Source organism: Mus caroli, chromosome 4 (genome assembly GCF_900094665.2).
Source record: "Mus caroli chromosome 4, CAROLI_EIJ_v1.1, whole genome shotgun sequence".
Classification (NCBI taxonomy): domain Eukaryota; kingdom Metazoa; phylum Chordata; class Mammalia; order Rodentia; family Muridae; genus Mus; species Mus caroli.
In genome coordinates, this window is record NC_034573.1 from 56,062,826 (window position 1) to 56,071,521 (window position 8,696).

At 39.8% G+C, this 8,696-nt stretch overlaps 1 long non-coding RNA gene across 1 annotated transcript; it reads right to left on the bottom strand.

Annotated features, from left to right (window-relative positions):
• Positions 1-3,668: 3,668 nt before the first annotated feature.
• On the bottom strand, positions 3,669-7,622 carry LOC110292442. The gene is made up of 5 exons (XR_003836455.1): positions 7,292-7,622; positions 6,776-6,953; positions 5,979-6,050; positions 5,182-5,293; positions 3,669-4,573 (listed from the first exon to the last, which is right to left on the bottom strand). It is a non-coding gene; the product is annotated as an uncharacterized LOC110292442 (long non-coding RNA).
• Between the last annotated feature and the right edge of the window lie 1,074 nt (positions 7,623-8,696).

The window sequence follows — 8,696 nt, forward strand, 5'->3', positions numbered from 1 at the left end:
GTTCTGGTTCTGCTCCGTCCCCCAGCTGAAGAGTTCTGAATCCACACCGGATCCTTCTCAACAGTCTGTTTTGCGGGAACACTTCATTACCACAGTTCCCCAGCTGAAGAGTTCTGAATCCACGCCGGATCCTTCTCAACAGTCTGTTTTGTGGGAACACTTCATTAACCGCTCCTTCCCCATGATGTAGTAGCTCGCGGGTTTTCGGCGCCATTTATTGCCCGCGCTTTTGTTCCCCCTGGTAAGAACACGCTCAGGGCAACTGGAATCTTCTGTGGCACAAGATTTATTGCTTACCCCTTCAGGAGCCAGTGGAGAAGAGAGCCAGAGACGAGAGAGAGAGAGAGATAGAGAGATTGCTCGAATGGCAGAAACCCGTCCCTTTTATGGAGGACTGTCCTCCGCCTCGGACGTGTCGCTCCCTGATTGGCTGCAGCCCATTGGCCGGAGTTGTCGTCACGGGGAAGGCAGAGCACATNGGGTGGGAAGCTACCCCAGCACATGCGCAGCTTGCTTGTTTACTACTTAGAACACAGGTGCCAGTGCCATCAGCACCATCTTGTAATGGCAAATGCGAGGGCGGCTCCTTACAATGTCTAATTTTTTGGATGACTTTCTTGACTTTTCTATGGTGTAGTTTCCCTCCTTGTGTTGGAGTTTTACATTTATTATCCTTTGAAGAGCTGGATTTGTTGACAGATATTGTGTGAATTTGTTTTTATCATGGAATATCTTTGTCTCTCTCTCTATGGTAATTGAGAGTTTTGCTGGACATATTAGCCTGGGCTGGCTTTTGTGTTTTCTTACAGTCTGTATGATGTCTTCCCATGATCTTCTGGCTTTTATAGTCTCTGTTGAGAAGTCTGGTGTAATTTGGATAGTCTAGTGTAATTCTGATAGGTCTGACTTTATGTGCTACTTGACCTTTTTCCATTGCTGCTTTTAATATTCTTTTCTTGTTTTGTGTATTTGGTGTTTTGCTTATTATGGGAAAGAGCTATTTCTTTCCTGTCTAATCTATTGTTGTTCTGTCTGCTTCCTGTGTGTTTATGGGCATCTTTTTCTTAGGTCAGCAAAATTTTCTTTTATAATTTAGTTGAAAATATTTACTGACCTTTTAAGTTGTGAAATTTTGCTCTTTTTTTATACCTATTATCTTTGGGTTTGGTCTTCTCATTTTGTACTGGATTGCCTGGATGTTTTGAGTTAGGATCTTTTTGCATTTTTCATTTTCTTAGACTGTGGTGTCAATATTTTCTATGGTATCTTCTGTGCCTGAGATTTTCCCCTATATTTCTTGTATTCTGTTTTTGGTGCTTGCTTTTGCATCTATGTCTCCTGATCTCTTTCCTATGCTTTCTATCTCTCAAGTTTTTTCCCTTTGTGATTTATTTATTGTTTCTACTTCCATTTTTAGATCATGAGTAGTTTTGTTCAATTCCTTCACCTGTTTTGTTGTGTTTTCCTGTAATTCTTTAAGGAATTTTTGTGTTTCCTCATTAAAGCCTTCTCCCTTTTTAATCTGTTCTCCTCAAGGAGAGTTATTAATATCATATAATATCATATAATAACTCAAGGGAGTTATTAATATCCTTTTTAAAATCCTGTATTAGCATCATGAGAAATGATTTTAAGTCCAAACCTTGCTTTTCCAGTTGTTGGAGATATCCAGGACTTGCTGTGTTTGGATAACTGGGTTCTGATGTTGCCAAGTAGCCTCGGTTTCCCTTTGTAAGGTTCTTGCCCTTACCTTTTGCCATCTGGTTACCTGTGGTGTTAAATGGCCTTGCTGTATCTGGCTGGAGCTTGTACCTTCTGTACATATGTAAGCATGTGCCAGTACTCCTGGGAGAACAGCTCTCTCCTGGCTGAACTAGTGTACAGAGGGCTGTGGACAGCACAACCTCCAGGTGTAGGTGGTGCTGAAAGGATCGTGTCCCATCTGCCCCCCTGTTTCTGTGTCCGTGCACTCTTTGCTGGTCCTTCCCTAGAGAATTAATGAAGAGAAAGTGGCTATCTTATCTCCCAGCCTGGGAGTAAAAGCACTCCTGGGAGAACAGCTCTTTCCTGTCAGGGCCTGTGTACCGCTGACAATCTTTATAAAAGGAATGAAGAAAGGAACTCCTGTAGGGTTCAGGAATGTCTCAGGAAACCCTATGTTGGGTGCAATTAAGGAATTACACCTCAGTGATTAAATAGAACAGTATATCCTACTTATAATAAGTGGACACAAACATAAAGCTAACTCTGCAATTGGCAAATAAGTAGCTGTCACTGATTTTAGCCAGAGGACAGACACCATTTTAGATGGCAAAATGATCTTGTGTTTGCAATATCAGGAGGATGGTGCCTAATGTAGATATTTTGTTAGGTTATATATTCCTGATAAGACATTCTGGCCAACCATGAGCATCAAGCCAGCTTTTTCAAGTGGAAACTCCTAGATCTAGCAAGTCAGGCCAGTCGTTAGGTGTCAGCAGCTGCTTTGATGTTTAGAATGATTGTCCTGTCCCTTCAACAGCTACAGGTAGTTGTCTTCTTTATGTATGTCATGTAAGGTTGGGCATCTGTCCTCAAAAATCACTCTGCTTCAGCCCTTGTACCTCTGATGGTGCATGCTCATGTGGCATCCTTGGGCTTTTGTGACAGTTGTCCCCCAACCCTCTATGCTCCCTAAGCTGTAATCTACTCCTAGATCACAAAGAATTGTACAGTTCTACTGTATCAACCCTCACTTCTTCACTGTCTTCTTACTTTACAAAGGAATTGCTTTGTCTGAGGTTTTGAATTCCTTTCTTAACTTTGAATGTTTTCACTATTTCACATCTCATTTCTATCAAGTGTTTGGTGTTGAAAGGGAGAGGATTTAGGGTTACCTCAAGCTGCCATGTTGACCTAGGAATAATCAAATATTTTCTGTACCTTTCTCTTAGTTTGTGAACAATTTTCTTTTGTCTCTTAATTTTTTGACAAGACTAAAAATAAAAACCTGGGCATGGTAGTCCATGGATGTAGTTGAAGATAATTAGGAGACTTTGGTCAGAGAATTATTTGGACTCCCCCCCCCAATCAGGGTAGTTGTGGAGAGGGAGGTATTTCATCATGATTGTTTGGGTTTCTCAATAGTGTTTTGCCATCTTTTAGCAAACTACAGCAAGAACTTGTTTCATGTGACTCGAGTTGAACCAATTTAATCTCTTTAACTAGCGGCCAAAGTATGCTATGGGGAGGTAGACACCTTTTTCTCTTTATTGAATGGGACTCCAATTACCAAGACTCCCCCACCCTATCCCACTTCCTTAGCACTTCCTGAAACTGGTGAGCAGGCATAGCCTTTGAAATATGTGTCTCTACTATGCTCTCTTGGAAAAGAGACTATGGATTGAGGAATCATATAGCAAGTGTCATGCTCCTGTGGTCCTCATACAGCACTAAAGCAGGAGAGCTAAAGAGCAGGCAGTACTCATCAGGGCTTGGGATTGCAGCAGGAGACAGTTACATACAGAGCCATAAGAAACGATCTTGGTTATAAAACTCAGGCAGTCCTCATTCACACACTGTCAGCCCCACATTTAGTTTTGAAAACAGACACATATTTAAGTGCAAGTGTAATCATTTATTGAACAGGAAGAGGAAGAAATTCATGGAGAACTGTCATGGGTGTGTCAAAGAGAAATTTAAAGAAAGACTTTGATTCTTGATGAGTTATCCTAGGTAACATGCTGGAGAGACCAGGATTGCACTTCTCTGTGAGACATGATGGAAAGCAGATCACAGAACTTGTTATCGGTTGCTGTATGAATAGGAAGGAATTATGCTGGAGTCCTGGTAAGAAGTCTCCACTCAACACTGTGTAATCCAGGAAGAAAGAATACAGAAACTCCTTAAGTACTTCTTTGATTGAATAAATGACCATAATGGAATCTGAGGCTTGTTTCACAATTGTTGTCATAAGAAACTCTGAAGAATGTTAGGTAAATTGTGGAATAATGAAAAGCGCCTTGGATACATTTAAAGTCTTCACACTTTATATGAGTGATGTCTTAGACTAGTTGAGAAGGGAGGGCCAGAGGAGTCTGCTCTCCAGACTGGTTGAGAAGTGGTGTTCCGGTACATCCACTCTCAGGTAAGAAGCCAAGTTTGTATGGAGTTCAGATTAAGAATATATTATCTTGAGTGGGATGGAGGGGGACCACAGACACTGAAGAGCAGTTATACCACATCCTGCTACTCTGTCTGTTAATGATATTGAACCCTTCGTTGAGCCCTTTTCACATAAGCATACATCAACTATGTCAAATTCAAATCCTTGTTTTCTTACCTAAGTGATTGGGTCACTTTACTTCAAAGCTCAAAGTATGACTAGATCACAAATCCAGATAATTCAAAGCCAATTTTCAAGCTTTCCTCAAAGATTCCTTATCAAACATTTTTTATTGTAATTTGTGGGCATAATACTAATGCTTTGGGAAGGGTTTTATTCATGACCACCAAACCTCCTCCTTGCTCTCATTGGATATTGCCCAGCTGGAGGCTCAGGCCATTCTTCATTCTTGGGCCTGGAGGCAGCGATCTGTAGTGTGAGAACAAGAACATGTTCAGGTTCCAGGTCTACTTCATTTCCCCAAGAGAAAGGATAGGACTCTCCAGCATTCAAAAATGAGTGGTAGCCAACTAGGTTTGTTTCCTCTATGATAAAATATTCAGGATGAGAAAAATAAATGAATCCTGACTTATCGACATTAGATAGGTCAATGATATTTTCTCTAAGGATTCCATGCTCCTCGCTTAGTTGTGCAAACTCTTCCTTAATGTCTGAACTCATATCTGTTTCTCAGCCTATGAGAATAGCAATAGTGAGTATAGCAGCTGTATTGTGTGCATTGACCACAGCCTGAATGAGGGGACAGGGGCTTCCCCATAAGGATGGTAAATGTTTGGGAACATGATTAACAGGCGTTGGTATGATCTCTCCTGGATTTGGCATCCATAGAATATCCTTCTGCCACCATGAGACATTAAAGAGTGCTTCGATCACTATGGTCGAGGGATGATGGAGGTGAGAATCAATCTTCAGGAGGTGAGAAAGAGTCAGAACCAATCTGGGAAGACCATATTAAAGCTAGAGGTTCTTCCTTCTTTTCCCACTCCAAGATCAGTGTCTGTGTGATAATACTTTACCATAGAGCCCCATCAGTTGTGAGGTTTTTCCCATCCTTTTTGTTAATGAGATGAATCATAATATAATTATCATAGTCAGTCTTAAGTATAGTAAATGTATTGAATCCATCATCTGTGGAGGAAATGGGACACAGCTCAGTAATTCTTTGTTTTGCTGGAAATGAAGGATACCCTTTTCTTGTTCTACCCCAAACATAAAATCATGAAAATACATATCCTGGAAGAGATGATTGAAGTGTTTGATGCTTTCTGTCTGGAGCTTTCTGAACTTCAAGAAGGAACTTCTAAGAAAAGTGGCTTTGAGAGGTCCAGACTACTAATGAACAGTTAACTACAGGTGCACCACTCTCTCATCGTCTCCTAGGCTTACTTACCTCCCACAGCAACTTCAAGCAACATGTTTCTATCTTTCATAAGCTTGCTGTATCAACTATCTACTCCTACACCCTGAGTGATGTGCACCAGTACTAGCCTACGGGTAGTTTTAAGTAGATTCACTTACCTACTACTCATCCCATTTGTCTGCTACAGGGTGTTAGCTATTAGATGGTACCCATTTGACATGTAAGTGCAAGTTTCTGAGTTCAAACTCCAGCAAAACACACACATAAACACGCACACACACTCACCCACACATGCTCATACATACACACACATGTACACACTCACACACACACATGCACACACACACACTCACACACACATGCACACACACACACATGCACACACACACACAAAGTATTAAGGTTTACTAGTCATCTTGTAGATAGATATATAGAGATTTTATGTATGCATACCTCACAGAATATTCACCATCCTTTTCTGTTTTGTCAGCAACCAAAAATATTTTGGAGCACTCTTCATCTATACTGTAAAACAGAGTGAGCTTTTGTGTAAGGGAGTTTGATATGGCTGGCTTCTTCACCCACTACACTGTATTTATCTCCAGTTTTTTATTCCATTTAACTTTTGAATATTTTTGTAAAATTAACAAAAGGGTTTTATTTACATTATTTCCTTTATATCTTATGCTTTACCAATCACAAATTTGCCTATTATTTTAAAAAAGAAAATGAGAATCACTTCTCATCCCTATTACAACTGCTACTACATCCAAGTTTCACCAATGCTGTGCTTCAGCCAGTGGTGTAAATTATCAGCCAGATTTCCACCCTCTGCCTCAAATTATTGCTCTGTAATGTTGCCTAATGTTGATACCAGATCCACAGATAAGAATTAGTATTATTTTCTTTACTGCAGGAAAACACAAGTATTAAGGGGTGGATTTCATTGGCTAACAACTAGTAAGAAAAATTGAATTCATGATCACATAATCTTAACTTGTGATATACTGCCTCATTAATGAGGTTTCAGAAGTGTCTCTGATCTTTCATTATAGAACTCGTAGTGAATTAATTCCTGTCATCAACCCTTGTCTCTGACTTTTGAAAAAAAAATCATGTTATGAGATCTTGGTTCACTGTCACATGGAGCATTCTAGCTTTGAATACAGATTCAGTATGTGTGTGCACATGTGCATACTGAGAAGCCTCACTTCCCCCAATCCCAAGTGTTTGTAGGTATGAGAGCATACCAGGTTTTCATTTCTTCTTTCTCAGCTAGGAGCATCTCACTTACACAATATGGAATTTTAAAGCTAAGTAATTCTCCAACACATGGATATGCTCCACAAAAACTCTCATGCTGCCATGTTCTTCTATCTTTTCTCTTTTGTCAGAGGCCAGGATAATAGTATACCATTCCCCATTAATCTGTAATAGATAAGCAAATGGATAAGGGAGAAGGAACATGGATACCACATGCACATGTTTCCACTTGAACTCCAGCCTATGGATTAGGGCCTGAGCATAAACAGGGGTAGATCTCATGCCAGTTGTCACAATACTTAGCATATTGTCCCTGCCTCTCAGTGAAAACAGAGGTCCCCAAACATTGCTAGATCTGAATAGCTGGTCTTACTTCAAGGTCTGGAGCCATTCATTTATCTAATGGATTGGGGCACTATACCCATACACTCAAAGGACCTACTTGGATCAAAGAGTTCCCCAAAGCACATTCTGAGCCAGAAATTACAATTCACTGATCATACCTTTTCTACATTAAAGTTCCNTCCCATAGAACTAGCTTCTTCTGCATGCACACAGACTAGGGTAAGTCACAAACATAGCAGTTAGAAACAGCTTCATTTTGGTTGGGAATAGAATTGTCTTCCTGTCACAACGTCTTTCAGGTGATGGTGCCTACACTCCACTCCCCAGCTCCTTTGCTTGTCCTTATATACACTCTGGGTTCAGTGTCTTGGTTGTTTGTTTGTTTTGTTTTGTTTTTTTGTTTTTTGTTTTTTGTTTTATTTCCAGTATCGGTCTACCTCTATCAGGCTTTGTGGAATGTTTTCTCATTTATTGATNAGAGGCCAAGGATTGTTCCTGCCCTTTTCAAACTTGTCAATTTCATCACCTATGGACTGATTTTATAGTCTTACATTTCTCAAAACTTATTTCCAAGAAAAAACAGTGGGTGTTCAAGAGAGCTGCNATCTGGAACTAGATGCAACTTTGGATCTGGCTTGGAATCAGAAAACCAGGTTTAGATGGGGTGGGGACTGATCTGGAAGGTCAAGCATACATAGAATATTTGCTTTAATAGGAGTATGGAAGAACATGAGTTACTCAATTTTTGCAAAAGATTCATTTCCATGTGTATGATTATTGTTTTTGCATGTGTACCTGAGTACCATGCACAGGCCTGGTGCAGTGGAGGTCAGAAGATGGAGTCAGATTCTTTGAAAATTGTTCTTGCTGAGGACCCAGGTTCAATTACCAGCACTCATGTGGCATCCCAAGACTGACTCGATATTTAGTAACAGGAAACAACGTACTGTCTTTTGAAATTTGTGGCCTCCTATACACATGTGGTACATTTAAACTCATTCAGGCACATACGCATAAAAATAGTAAATCTTAATTTAAAAATTATCAAGAAAAGGCTTCCCAGGCTAAGATGATAGCTGCCCAAATGGCTTCAACCTTTGTACAGATAGCACTGACCTCATAATCCAAACTGTTATCAGTAGCCAGGTTGCATAAACTGTTTACCTTCGAGAACTTTGTACTTCAACTGACTGGACATAATCTCATCATTAATGAAAAATACAAGTATTGTAGAAAGTCGTATTTGCTGATGGAGGTCTAAGTAGAAATCATGTCAAAAATCATGCTTCCAAACACATACAGTTACAATGGGAACAGATTTTGTATCAGTAGACATTTCATTTACCCTTGAATTAGAAACATAAACTAGTGTTTGATGTTGGGAAATAAAGAATTCAAAAAGGAGGTAAATACTCTATATGCTTTATTTCAACTTTGCATCAGCTTTATGTGGTATGTCCTATTTTATTCTTCTTACCATAGTATTAGTTAAGACTCAGAAACAATACGTAGCTGTAAGGTCATATAGTCAATCAAAGTGAGAACTTAGAATTAAACCCAAGG